The 15,077-nt window shown below is 43.3% G+C and overlaps 1 protein-coding gene across 1 annotated transcript in view; it reads right to left on the bottom strand.

Moving 5' to 3' along the window:
* The window catches only part of PDZD2 (PDZ domain containing 2), a 410,014-nt gene that overhangs the window by 319,358 nt on the left and 75,579 nt on the right, over positions 1 to 15,077 (bottom strand). Inside the window, exon 2 of the mRNA XM_081521413.1 lies at positions 5,716 to 5,792. The gene's annotated coding sequence lies outside the window, so the exon portion shown is untranslated. The remainder of the gene's footprint in view (positions 1 to 5,715; positions 5,793 to 15,077) is intronic.

Genomic DNA, 15,077 nt, shown 5'->3' with positions numbered 1-15,077 from the left:
CAGGCTGTCCTGAAGTTCCATGAAACGGCTAAGCTTTTCCCAGCCCCAAGGGGTGAATGCCCATCCCTGGGTAGAGCAGCATCAGAGACCTGGGTCCAGCCTTACCCTACCACTGACTACACAAGTCACTCCCCTTGTGATAAAGTAAAGTGATGGAACTGGGGGTCATCTCTAAACTTCTTAGTGATGAGACAGTATGTGGCTGTCTCCTCACAAGCAATTTTAAGAACAAAATTTTTTTCCCCTGTGGACCTTGTGAAAATCTCTTATATTGTAGTTGCTCACATCAGGGTAAGCAAATGAGTCAGAGGGTTGAACGTGAAGTTGAAACAAGGTTACATGACTGCTGGTAGACTTGTGAGATTCAGGGCAAGAAAAATCTGCATCAAATTAGGTCAAATCAGGTTTCACTGAAGGGCTCCCCACAGTCATGCTCTGTAATAGGCCCCCATGAAATACCCAGGAGCCCACTAACCCTGGATGGACTGCCAGGCCAACACAAGCAGTGACAGGAAGATAAGCCCAAAGCAAGAAACCTGTTCACTGTTTCAATGATAATTTTTTGTTTATGGTTGACCCTTGAACAACTTGGGGGTGGGGGTGCCAGCCACCTGTGCAGCTGAAAATCTGCCTGAAGCTTTTGACTCACCAAAAACTTGACTGGAAGCCTTACTGATAACATAAAGAGTCAACTGACATGCATTTTGTGTGTGATATGTATTATATACTGTAATCTAATAATAAAATAAGCTAGAAAAAAGAAAACATTATTAAAAGATCTTAAGGAAGAGAAAGTACATTTACAGTACCGTATTTGTCAATATCATAAGTCCATGTCATCTATTTGCAAGATAAGTCATCTGTTTGTCAGTACCTACCTTAATATTTTCTTATATAAAACACTGTTTATGTTACATGTATTACTAATATTAGACATCAAAAATGGAAGGATGATGTGAAAATTCCTACTGATTTACAGGTATAATGATTCATATATTGATAACCAAGAAACAGCAATGTGATTGCTTCACGGTAGCCTAGCCTATACATTAATGAATAAATTGTTATAGAAATTTTATGGCACACAATATTATATTCATAATACAATATTGGAAACACTGTTCCTTTTTTTTTAACTGCTTATCTGTGATAACAGGCTGACACATAGTTCTTCAATTAGGAGAGAGAGGCATATTGTATGGTACTGTAATTCTTTGAAAGCAAAGTTATAAAACAGTAGGAAAACTAATACATTGTTAATCTATATTAACTATCATTCACTTTATGCCTTTGTAAGGGAAGACTAGTATCTACATACATTTTACGCATTCATGACATATCTAACTTTTTCTTAATATTTTTTTGCTATTTCTAGGCTATGTGGTTCATAAGATTGTTTTCTTTTGTTTTGCAAATCTCCAAAAAAATTTCCAATATATTTATTGAAAAAAAACCAGTAAGTGGACCCACGTAGTAGTTCAATCACACATTGTTCAGGGGTCAACTCTACTTATGATGTTATCATAAATCATCAAATGCTTTATTGAAGAATATTTTCCATCCAGTGGATAGCTAGCTGAAAATCTATAGAAAAAAAATACAGCTGAAAATGCATAGTAAAACATAAGATATAGCAAAACTGTTAGAATCACTTCCATTTTACATGATTCTGATTTAATGCATTCCTCTGCCCCCCAGACAAGACCACCTTAAAAATTTTATTTCTAAAACTGCCACCTTAGAATTCCTTTGTGTACTCTATAATTTGGGATATTTGAAAATACAGAGTTAACCTAAAATGGGTAATGGGAGGTTGTTGTTGGGCCTCTCTTGGTCATCTCCAGCAGGCTGGCAAGCCCCCATCTGGCTGTGTGTAATCATCTCTTCTACTTCTGTCTTCTCTACATAGAGAAGGTCATCAAGAGCCAAGAGCCAGGAGAATGGAAGGAAGCAGTGACCAGTGACAGCACTAAGTGCCCCCCACACCGTCTGAAACTGTGTGAGCTGTACCAACACAACTTTGGAACGAATCCCCTTCAGCTCATCCCTCCATCCAACCAGCTATTTCTGAAGTCCCCCCAAGTGTCTCCATCCCCAGCCCTCACAATTTGGAGCTGCCACTACACTCACAGGAGCTTATGGAGAGACTTAGTGCTACAGTAGAAATCAAATTTGGCAAATATATCTAATAGTTCTGAGTGCTCATGAAACAAATCTGTTTCCATCAATAGAATCCTTGGAGGCAAGGGACAAAAACTCAACCTGAAGAATAGAAGGAAAAGGGAATTTATGAACACATACAAATGAAGTCTATGGGGAATGGAGACAGCTCTCAACAAGACTGGATCCATACACACACTCAACAGGAGTCTTGACTTTCCTGTCTTCTGTGCTGGCTTCACTTCCAGCTGGCACTCTGCACGTGGCAGCAGAGATGGTCACCAGCAGCTGAAGCTCATGTGCTACTGGCTCAGAACCTCCAGCTGAGAGCTCATGCCTCTTTCCCAGTGGTTCTGGCAAAGGTCCGGGGATGGACTCTCGTTTTCTGACTTAGATCATGTGCTCGTCACTTAACCAGCCTCTCAGTTATGCGCTGGCTCCTGGAACCAGAGGCTGGGACAGACCACCCGCAGCACATGGACCGAGTGAGGAGGCACATCTTCCAAAGGGAGGGCTGGCGGGGAGGTTGTGGAGGGGGACTGGGGCGTGGGAAGGATGCCAGATAAGACAGAAACCAAAATGGCCCCAAACAGGAGCCCCAGAGATTGGAACCATATTCACCCCAGGCTTTGTTCTCAATGTGGTGCCTACGCGATACTACTTGATATTCTGTTAAATCACAAAGAGTTGTTTCTAGTCAAGAGTCGGAAAACACTCAGTTCCTCAGGGCAGCCCCCGGGCTCCCTTCCAGGCACTGCCTTCCTAAAGGTAACCACTCTCCTGCTTCTAACACCACAGGTACAGTTTGCCTGCTGTTATACTTCATGGAAACAGCATAGTATGGAATGTGCTTTTATGACTGTGCACTTCCCCAACCGTGTACTATATTGTAGTAAAGTTTATTTTTTAAAAAAGAGCTGATTAGGACATTTTCCCCATTCTACCAACATCAGAAACTGTGCAACTTTCAAGGACTTTCTCAGCTTTTTCAGAATGGCCTTGTCTCCAAATGAAACAGTCTCTTTGATAGCAAATTCTTTCAGCATCTGCAGTAAACCACAGGTAGCCAAGGTCGCCGGCAGTGGGGCCCATGCGAGGGGCTTGCCATGCTCTTCGGCCTCCCACTCCTGCAGAGTCTTCTGGCCTGGGCTCTGTCCTCTCACAGCCAGGCGTTTGGGAAGACCCTTTGCTTAACTTTGCATCTGGATGGCGGAGGTGAGCAGAGGGCAGCTGTCAACCAAGCAGCGGCCTGCCAGTAAACCTTGAAGGTTCATGGGCAGAAGAGAGGAGGTGGGTGACTCCAGAGCAGTACACAGGAACCCCTTAAAGAATGATGACAGTTCCAAACTCTCCCCCCACCTCTCAATACTGAAGCTCATCTGTGGATAAACCCCAAGTGTTTATGGATTCCAGGTGAAAACCTCTCTATAGGGCAGAACTAGAGCAAGCCAACAGGTGACACTGGCCACCTTTGAGAGGTAGAGTGCCCCTTGGCTCTAGAATTGTGCCAGCAGGGGATGGAGGAGCTTCTACAAGGTTTGTTATACATAGACTTCCTGGAATGGTGAGAAGAGGGATTAAACAATCTTTAAAGCTCTTTCTAAGGCTCTGATTTCATGATTCTAGTAAAGGCCCTTTGTGTGTGTGTGTGGCAGTCGCTCAGCTGTGTCCAACTCTTTGTGACCCCATGGACTGCAGCCCACCAGGCTCCTCTGTCCATGGGATTTCCCAGGCAAGAATACTGGAGTGGGTTGCCAATTCCTTCTCCAGGGGATCTTCCCGACTCAGGGATAAAACCCAGGTCTCCTGCTTTGCAGGCAGATGCTTAACTGTCTGAGCCATGTGGGAAGCCCAAATGCCCTTTAATAGTCCTAAGAGCAGACATGGGGCTAGACCATCAAAACTAATGCTAATTTCTCAAAAAATTAAACACGGAATTACCATGTAGCTGAATAATTCCACTCCTAGTATTGATATATACCCCCAAAGAACTGGACCCAGGTATTCAAACAAATACTTGTATATGAATGTTCACAGCAGCACTATTCACCACAGCCAAAAGGCAGAGACAACCCAAACATCCCACGACAGATGAACAGATCAACAAACTGTGGTATATCCATGCAGTGGCATATTACTCAGCTTTAAATAGGACTGAGGCTCCAATACATGCTGCAACAGGGATGAACCTCAAAAACATTATGCTACATGGAAGACGCCAGATACAAAAGGCTACAAATTGTATGATTCCATTTACATGAAACACCCAGAAGAGATGAATCTATAGACAGACAGCAGATAGTGGTTTCCAGGGGATGCAGGTGGGGGAGGGTGGGGTGAATGGAAGGTGACCAATGGGTACAGAATCCCCTTTGGGCAGATGACGAAGATGTTTCCGAACTGGAAGGAGGTGACAGTGGCACAACATTATGAATTTACCAAATGCCACTGAATTGTAATCTTACATGAATTTTACCTTAATAAAAAAATACAGCCAATGCTGAGTGAGCAGGCTCCATGCTACCCTGGGCCCCCAGGTTGTCTGGCAAATAGGGGGGGCCATATCATTGTAGGCCTCCTAACTGGGCATGCCCCCTCCCCCAGTCATTTCCTGAATTTGGAAATTTTAAAGTAAAAGAACAACATCATGAACAAAAACACCAGCCACCCTGAGAAGGCTCTGTAGCCTCTAACACCCAACCTCCAGGTAGAAAAAGAAGCAGATGTAAATCAACCACTTGTGGACCAAAATGGCAAGCATTTTCAGCCTGAAAACACCCTGGGACGGAGCACAAACAGATTAGAGGAAGGATCTCCCCTAAATGCCAAATAAAGCAAAGGAATCTCTTCTAGTCCGATCATGGTTCACACAGCCTCGACAAGACACAACAGTACCTAAGGCCTCAAAACCAATTATCTCATTTAGCCAAGAAATGGCTGGGTCAGAAGAATCATCACCCAAACAGCCATCCCATTGTCCCTTTAATCAAACCCTCTTTAGCCTTCTAGAAGCAAGAATGCATCAACATAACCCAGATAACCAACGGATCCTCAGGTTTTAAAATGCTATAAAATGTAAAGAATTTCATGGTCCTTCCCATGATAGGGTTGGTGACTTTCTCATCTTGAAACTCATTCCAAGATACTTCTGAAAATACTGATCCCTGAGGTCTGTTGTATAGGATGATCACCCAGCCATTTATGAGGTAGAGATTTCTCCCCCACCCTGACCCCAACTCCTGTATGTACGTACGTATACACACACACACACACTCTTATTGGTGGCTTTACTTCATGGAGGAATTTCTTTCTTAGCTGAACTGTCCTCCTTATCACAGTGGGAGCAACCCTTGCCTGTGGTCCAGCTGAACAGAGATAAACTTGGATTGGAATCACATGCCCACTCCACCCCTCCGCAGGTACCACAGTTAGGTCCTGCAGAAAGAGCAACTGACGTGAGTGGCAATACAATTCAAGTGTCTTGTCAAAACAGCTGCTCCTCACGGGGTCTAAAATTAGAGGGCGAACAAGAAATCACTCATCCCCAGCACTAACCTGTAAGAGAGAATTTCCAGTCCTTAAGAGAAACGAAGAGTTTTTACTCCTCCTCAAGGAGATCTTGCAAGAGGTACCTAGGAATGAAGAAGAATCACAGAGCAAATATTTATTAAGCGTTAACTCCGTGTATGACACTTGAGGCAGAAAGAGTCACAAGATACACTCTGTCCTCTTAGAATGTATAATCACTTTGAAGGGAGATGCCGCGTATATTGAAAACAGATACAACCATTTTGTAAAATAACTCTCAGGTGAAAAGAAATTTTTCGTAAATTGACACATGGATAAAAACAACTGGGGAGAGACCTTGAAACCTTAACATGACATTCCTTCCAGTGGAAAACACAGGCCGTGAAAGAGGAACAACCTGAATTTGAGTAACATCCCCATGCTGCGCAAGCTGTATGACCCTGACAAGATACTAAACCTTTCCAAGCCTCACTTTTTGCATCTGTAATATGGGTATCCTGCTGCCTATTTTGCAGGGTGGTTGTGAACATCCAATAAGAAATAAAGTTAATAGGACATGAAAGATGTGAACTGTATGATAGCTATGATATAAATAGCAAATGACAGAGAACTAAGCCAATAATACATTAAAATAGCTATGAATTGTAGATTGAGTATGAAACATGCACTATCTAACTTAATCTTCCCAACATTTTTATTAACCATGTCTGACCCTTTGTGACCCCATGGGCTGTAGCCCACCAGGCACCTCTGTGGATGGGGATCCTCTAGGCAAGAATGCTGGAGTGGGTTGCCATGCCTTCCTTCAGAGGACCTTTCCAACTCAGGGATCGAACCCAGGATTCCTGCATTGCAGACAGATTCTTTACTGTCTGAGCCACCAGGGAAGCTCTAACCATCTTATAAATTATTTTATAAATTTAATTTCATAGACCTTGCATTTGTTAAGGCAAACTAATCTTTGCAATCAAGAAGAATGCAAAAATCTCTGAATTTTCCTAAGCTAGATAGAAGCTATAATATAAGCAGTATCGTATGAGGTGTGGTCAACCAGCATCCTCTCCCCACTGCCATTAGCAGTTGCCAGGGAGCACCCCCAAACAAGGGCCCTTTAATGCCCAGTCAGGTGACATGTATAAGCACACTTGTGTTCTGTATTAAGATTATAGTACGTTCCTCCTCCGGACTTCCCTGGTGGTCCAGTGGTTAAGAATCCACTTTCCAATCCAGGAGATGAGAGTTTGATCCCTGGTTGGGGAATTAAAATCCCATGTGAGAGTTGGACTGTGAAGAAAGTGGAGCACCGAAGAATTGATGCTTTTGAACTGTGGTGTTGGAGAAGACTCTTGAGAGTCCCTTGGACTGCAAGGAGATCCAACCAGTCCATCCTAAAGGAGATCAGCCCTGGGTGTTCATTGGAAGGACTGATGTTGAAGCTGAAACTCCAATACTTTGGCCACCTCATGCGAAGAGTTGACTCATTGGAAAAGACCCTGGGAAGGATTGGGGGCAGGAGGAGAAGGGGACGACAGAGGATGAGATGGTTGGATGGCATCACCGACTCGATGGACATGAGTTTGGGTAAACTCCAGGAGTTGGTGATGGACAGGGAGGCCTGGCGTGCTGCAATTCATGGGGTTGCAGAATCAGACACGACTGAGCGACTGAACTGAACTGAACACCTTGAAGCAACTAAGGCCATGCACTGCACCTATTGAGCCTGTGTGCCACCATGAGAGAGTCCATGTGTCACAACGAGAAATCCCACATGACACAATGAAGATCCCACGTGAAGCAACTAAGATCCAATGCAACCAAACGAATATTTTTTTAAAAGTACATTTCTCCTCAAAATTCATTGTGTTTATCCCATTTATTGGACAATTACTTACCTCAGAGCAGTGGTTCTTAAAGAAGGGGTGGGATTTGGGGCCCTGGGGGCCCTTGGCAACATCTGGAGACATACTTCGTTGTTACAGTGTGTGTTTGTGTGTGTACTGCTACTGGCATCAGGTGAATAGAGGCCAGAGGATGCTGCTGAGAGTCCTTCAAGGCCCAGCGCAGTCCCCTCCCCCTGTAAAGAATACTACCCCCACCCCCACCCCCACAGTAAGCCACTGAGGTTGAGAAAACCCTGCCTTGGGGCAGATTTCCCTGTAGCTGTAACACTTGCCCAGAGGTAGTCGGAAACTGTTTGCTGGTTGATCTTGGAGCAGGAGCCCAGCTTCATGGAGTGCAGCCTTGCATATTTACAGCAGGAAGACAGTATTGGAGGAAAGAAGGATTTCAATCAATCTCACTTCAGAAGGGCCCAAATGACATCTCACCAAAATGAAGAAATATAGCCCCAGTCAAATCTATTGACTGTCAAGGTCAATGCCTATTCTTTGCAAGGAAGTACTCACTTGGTTCTTTGGTATCTGAATGGTGATATTTTTGCATTCTGGACTACAGCAGAAGGCACAGGGCAAAGCCTTATACAGGATCGTCACTCCCAGGTTCAGGCCCATGCCTGCCCTGCACACCGTGATTTAAGGGGTCCACCTGATATACTGAAGGCACAGAAACTGTGTGCAGTCACCTTTTTTTGATCTGATTCTCCTTTCTCCAAGTTAACCCTTCTCGTCCTTAATGACACCTACCATGGTATTCATTGGAAGGACTGATGCTGAAGCTCCAATACTTTGGCCACCTGATGTGAAGAGCCAACTCATTGGAAAAGACTGAGATGCTGGACAAGATTGAAGGCAAAGGAGAAGGGGGCGACAGGGAATGAGATAGTTGGATGGCATCACTGACTCAATGGACATGAGTTTGAACAAATTCCAGAAGATAATGAAGGACAGGGAAGCCTGACTTGCTGCAGTCCATGGTGTGGCAAAGAGTTGGACGTGACATAGCAACCGAACAATGCTGGGTAAACGCTACTATTCCACACCAATGGTGGCAAAGGAAGGCACAGACCTCACCTTGATGGCCTGAAAGAGAGCCTAGAGCAGGGACCTCAGCTCTCATTCTGTAGCTGAGGAAGGGTAAGTTTGAGAGAGAGTTTCGCAGTTCTATGTGGGTTGGGGGGTCTCCAAAGCTGAACTTCTGTCTCCGAGTCCAATGCTCTTTCCCCTCTGTACATACCAAGGGGAAGCCTGTGGTTGCTTGATTTATTGCCTACCTACCACTTATCAGCAGGGAGCGGAGACCTGTGAGATGGGCTGGTCTCTAAGCAGAGGGAGGATGGAATGTGGGTCACCCTATTCGGCTACCATAGCTGAGCACAGGGTTGGAGAGCACAAGCCAGTGAAGCCTCCAGCATCTGGTACAGGTCAGGGGTCTGAGGAGGGGGAGGCTGGGCAGCCTATCAGAGGCCTGAGACTGATGATAACCTCCCAGGAGGAGCGCACTCCTCAAAGACAGGGCAGGAGCGTTATGGCAGAGGGCGTGAAAGCTCTGGATTGCTTATACCTTCATGAAACATTGACTGAGCACATGGGGCCAGGTGCTACAGATACAGAGAGAGCAAGGCAGATAAGATCCCCATGTCCTGATAACATAGATTCTAGGAGGAGGGTGAGAGGCTAAGTAAACCAAAAAAAAAAAAAATAATAATAATAATAATAACAAGAATCTATAATAAGAAAGCACCAAGTTAGGGGGAGCTACCATTTAGACAAAAGATCAGGGAAATGCCCTTGGAGGAAGTGCCATTTAAGTCGAGACCTAAAAGATTAGAAGAAACTAACTCCCTAGAGAGGAGAGAGCAGGAGGGTGTGGGGCAGAGGCTAGGGTCCGGAGTCAGAACCCGAGGGTGCCTGTGGGGTGACCGCTATGGCCAATGGCAGGAAGGGGGGAGTGGTATGGTATGCAGCCAGCCAGCGTCCATCATGGGCAAGCAGGAGACAGCGGTGCCTTGCTTAGGACTGGCGACAGGGCACAGGAGAAGTGGACCATCTGAGATGAATATGGAGGCAGAGGCGACAGGACGTGCTGATGGAAGGGTGTGGGGTGAGGGAAGCAGGAAGGAAGCCAGGTGCTAGGTTCTGGACCAAGGCCATTAATAAGTGATGCCATTTACCGAGATGGGAACGTGCAGAAGAGAAACAGATTTAGGGGAGGGAGGGCCTGTATTCCAACTCTCTAAACCAAACCGTGGTCTTAAAAATATCCTCATTCTTAGCCTCATTATTATTATTAAATACTTACGACCAAATACAACATTAAGGCATTGCTACTGACTCACTTTTTAAGAAAGCTAAGAAATGGAAAGTGGGAAAAAATTACAAAGCAGGTGTAATTTGATTGCATTGGAGATTTTCTAAAAGGTAATATATAAATAAATAAATACACTAATCAAGGGACTTGTACTTTCTAATTTAGACTTTATTACTTTTTATAGCAACATTTTCTTTTTTTTTTTTTCTAGAAAGAACAAGCTGCTCCTTTGATGTCAGGCTTTGTGTTTCCAACATGCTTCTCTGAAAATGCACAGCATATTTCCTCCTGGAAGCCATAACCTATTAGGACATATGAAGGGAGCGGAGTTGGGAAGGGAAAGGGCACAAGCCAAGCCGATCCTGCAGACAGCCCTGTGCAGGGTGCCCGGAGCGCTTCCCAGCCAACTCTCATACGAGACCACCACTAATGCATTCAGATTCCAATCTGCCTTTTCCTCCTGCTTCATCAGTTCTCATTTTTGAAATGTGGCACACTTACTGAGGAGGTATGTTTAAAGTCAGAGAGGGAGCATCTTTTTCTTACTTGGCTCCAAGCTGACCCCCTTTTGCGTCCTCCCAGCAAGATAAGCTCAGTCATCAATCACCTCCTCCAGGAAGACTTCCATGACCATCCCAGGCTATTAACAAGTTTTTTCCTGATCTCCATCATACCATAAGGATGTCTTGACTATAGCTCTTATCCCACTAATTTTTGAACATATATCTGTTTTCTCCATTCGATGGGGATCTTAGAGTGGACACTTGTCATGCTTTCTATCTGAAAGTGAAAAAACTGAAAGTGTTAGTTGTTCAGTTTGTGACCCCATGGACTGTAGCCCACCAGGTTCCTCTATCCATGGGATTCTCCAGGCAAGAATACTGGAGTGGGTTGCCATTCCCTTCTCCAGGGTATATTACCAACCCAGGGATCAAATTCAGGTCTGCCTGCATTGCAGGCAGATTCTTTACCATCTGAGCCACAGGGAAGCCTGCTTTTTGTCTACCAGGTGCTTTTTGACACCTTTCCTACATGTACAGAATTTCCCATTGCATGATTTTATAAGTCTTTAAGGTAGAAGACAGGCACGTGACCTGGGCTCTGCCAATCGGATGTAAGAAGCAAGACTCATTGGCTGCCTTGCAGAAGCCACTTTGGCAAATGTGGCTGCAGACATCCAACTTTCAGAGACACAAGTGGCAGAAAATCCTAAAGCAGTGTCTTGTGCTCAATGTCAACCATCAGTGCCCATCCATCAACAGGGGCAGAAGGGCCCCCACTGCAGCACTGCATTGCCCAGGTGGGCTGCTTTGCTTCCAAGCCAACTGTGCCTCTGCTGGAGCTTCTTTAATAAATGACTTCTCTGCTTAAATCAGGTAGAGTGGCTTCTGCTGCTTGTTAACTGATAACTGAGGTTCTCAAGGCAGGGCTGGAATAGATTCATTTCTCTTTGACTCCTGTCTAGTAATGCGTTATTTATAACCCCCATCCACCTACCAAAATATTGATGTAAGCATTACTGAGGGTGCCAGATCAATTGTGTTGAATAAATGAAGAAATGGATGGAGAAGTCAGACAGCAAATGATTAGCCTCTCAAATCCCCATTCTTTCAGTGATCACTGAAGAGTGTTACTCATCCTGTAAGTCTTCTATTAATTAGAGAAGACACACAGGAATGTTGCTTTCCATAGTGATTCTCAAACTAGCCTCCTCTGGCATATTGGCGGTTTCCATTGCTAACACTGAAAAATAGCAAGTTTTTCCAATTACATATAGGAAATTTATTTAGGACGTGGGATTTTGTCAGTTTCAAGTTTTCACTCAGAATGTTTTCAAACTCTGGCACCTGCTACTGTTTTGTCAGCAAGTACAGTGGATGAAAAAATTAGGGCAGAAACAAATGCAAAAGAAACAAAAGAGACCATAGCAAAAATCAACTAAGCCAAAAGCTGGTTTTTTGAGAAGATAAACAAAATTGACAAACCGTTAGCCAGACTTATCAAGAAACAAACAGAGAAGAATCAAATCAACAAAATTGGAAATGAAAATGGAGAGATCACAACAGACAACACAGAAATACAAAGGATCATAAGAGACTACTACCAACAGCTATATGTCAATAAAATGGACAACTTGGAAGAAATGGACAAATTCTTAGAAAAGTATAACTTTCCAAAACTGAACCAGGAAGAAATAGAAGCTCTTCACAGACCTATCACACGCATGGAAATCGAAACTGTAATCAGAAATATTCCAGCAAACAAAAGCCTAGGACCAGATGGCTTCACAGCTGAATTCTACCAAAAATTTAGAGAAGAGCTAACACCTATCTTACTCAAACGCTTCTAGAAAATTGCAGAAGAAGGTAAACTTCCAAACTCATTCTATGAGGCCACCATCACCCTAATTCCAAAACCAGACAAAGATGCCACAAAAAAAGAAAACTACAGGCCAATATCACTGATGAACATAAATGCAAAAATCCTTAACAAAATTCTAGCAAACAGAATCCAACAACATATTAAAGAGATCATACATCATGACCAAGTGGGCTTTATCCCAGGAATGCAAGGATTCTTTAATATCCGCAAATCAATCAATGTAATACACCACATTAGCAAATGGAAAGATAAAAACCATATGATTATCTCAATAGATTCAGAAAAAGCCTTTGACAAAATTCAACATCCATTTATGATAAAAACCCTCCAGAAAGCAGGAATAGAGGGAACATACCTCAATATAATAAAAGCTATATATGACAAACCCACAGCAAACATTATCCTCAATGGTGAAAAATTGAAAGCATTTCCCCTAATGTCAGGAACAAGGCAAGGGTGCCCACTCTCACCACTACTATTCAACATAGTTTTGGAAGTTTTGGCCACAGCAATCAGAGCAGAAAAAGAAATAAAAGGAATCCAGATAGGAAAAGAAGAAGTAAAACTCTCAATGTTTGCAGATGACATGATCCTCTACATAGAAAACCCTAAAGATTCTACCAGAAAATTACTAGAGCTAATCAACGAATATAGTAAAGTTTCAGGATATAAAATTAACACACAGAAATCCCTAACATTCCTATACACTAACAATGAGAAAACAGAAAGAGAAATTAAGGAAACAATACCATTCACCATTGCAACGAAAAGAATAAAATACTTAGGGATATATCTACCTAAAGAAACAAAAGACCTATATATTCAGTTCAGTCGCTCAGCCGTGTCCGACTCTTTGCGACCCCATGAATTGCAGCACGCCAGGCGTCCCTGTCCATCACCAACTCCCGGAGTCTACCCAAACCCATGTTCATCGAGTCGGTGATGCCATCCAACCATCTCATCCTCTGTCGTCCCCTTCTCCTCCCGCCCCCAATCCTACCCAACATTAGGGTCTTTTCCAATGAGTCAACCCTTTGCATGAGGTAGCCAAAGTATTGGAGTTTCAGCTTCAACATCAGACCTTCCAATGAACACCCAGGATTGATCTCTTTTAGGATGGATTGATTGGATCTCCTTGCAGTCCAAGGGACTCTCAAGAGTCTTCTCCAACACCACAGTTCAAAAGCATCAATTCTGTGGCGCTCAGCTTTCTTCACCGTCCAACTCTCACTTTCTATATAAAACTCTCAGTTTTATATAGAAAACTATAAAACATTGATGAAAGAAATCAAAGAGGACACAAATAGATGGAGAAATATACCATGTTCATGGATTGGAAGAATCAATATAGTGAAAATGAGTATACTACCCAAAGCAATCTACAGATTCAATGCAATCCCTATCAAGCTACCAAAGGTATTTTTCACAGAACTAGAACAAACAATTTCACAATTTGTATGGAAATATAAAAAACCTTGAATAGCCAAAGCAATCTTGAGAAAGAAGAATGGAACTGGAGGAATCAACCTGCCTGACTTCAGGCTCTACTACAAAACCACAGTCATCAAGACAGTATGGTACTGGCACAAAGACAGAAATATAGATCAGTGGAACAAAATAGAAAGCCCAGAGACAAATTCACGCACATATGGACACCTCATCTTTGACAAAGGAGGCAAGAATATACAACAGAGAAAAGACAATCTCTTTAGCAAGTGGTGCTGGGAAAACTGGTCCACCACTTGTAAAGGAATGAAACTAGAACACTTTCTAACACCATACACAAAAATAAACTCAAAGTGGATTAAAGATCTAAACGTAAGACCAGAAACTGTAAAACTCCTAGAGGAAAGCATAGGCAAAACATTATCTGACATAAATCACAGCAGGATCCTCTATGACCCACCTCCCAGAATATTGGAAATAAAAGCAAAAATAAACAAATGGGACCTAATTAAACTTAAAAGCTTTTGCACAACAAAGGAAACTATAAGCAAGGTGAAAAGACAGCCTTCAGAATGGGAGAAAATAATAGCAAATGAAGCAACGGACAAAGAATTAATCTCAAAAATATACAAGCAACTCCTGCAGCTCAATTCCAGGAAAATAAATGACCCAATCAAAAAATGGGCCAAAGAACTAAACAGACATTTCTCCAAAGAAGACATACAGATGGCTAACAAACACATGAAAAGATGCTCAACATCATTCATTACCAGTTCAGTCGCTCAGTCGTGTCCGACTCTTTGCGACCCCATGAATTGCAGCACGCAAGGCCTCTCTGTCCATCACCAACTCCCGGAGTCTATCCAAACCCATGTCCATCGAGTCGGTGATGCCATCCAACCATCTCATCCTCTGTCGTCCCCTTCTCCTCCTGCCCCCAATTCTACCTAGCATTAGGGTCTTTTCCAATGAGTCAACTGTTCACGTGAGGTGGCCAAAGTATTGGAGTTTCAGCTTCAACATCAATCCTTCCAATGAATACCCAGGATTGATCTCCTTTAGGATGGATTGATTGGATCTCCTTGCAGTCCAAGGGACTCTCAAGAGTCTTCTCCAACACCACAGTTCAAAAGCATCAATTCTGCGGCGCTCAGCTTTCTTCACCGTCCAACTCTCACATCCATACATGACTACTGGAAAAACCATAGCCTTGACTAGATGGACTTTTGTTGGCAAAGTAATATCTCTGCTTTTAAATATGCTATCTAGGTTGGCCATAACCTTCCTTCCAAGGAGTAAACGTCTTTTAATTTCATGTCTGCAATCACCATCAGCAGTGATTTTGGAGCCCAAAA

This window comes from Giraffa tippelskirchi, chromosome 8 (assembly GCF_054371585.1).
Source record: "Giraffa tippelskirchi isolate mGirTip1 chromosome 8, T2T-mGirTip1v1.2.pri, whole genome shotgun sequence".
Classification (NCBI taxonomy): Eukaryota; Metazoa; Chordata; class Mammalia; order Artiodactyla; family Giraffidae; genus Giraffa; species Giraffa tippelskirchi.
Note: the sequence above shows the minus strand (reverse complement) of the source record. Positions and strands in the feature narration are given on the sequence as shown.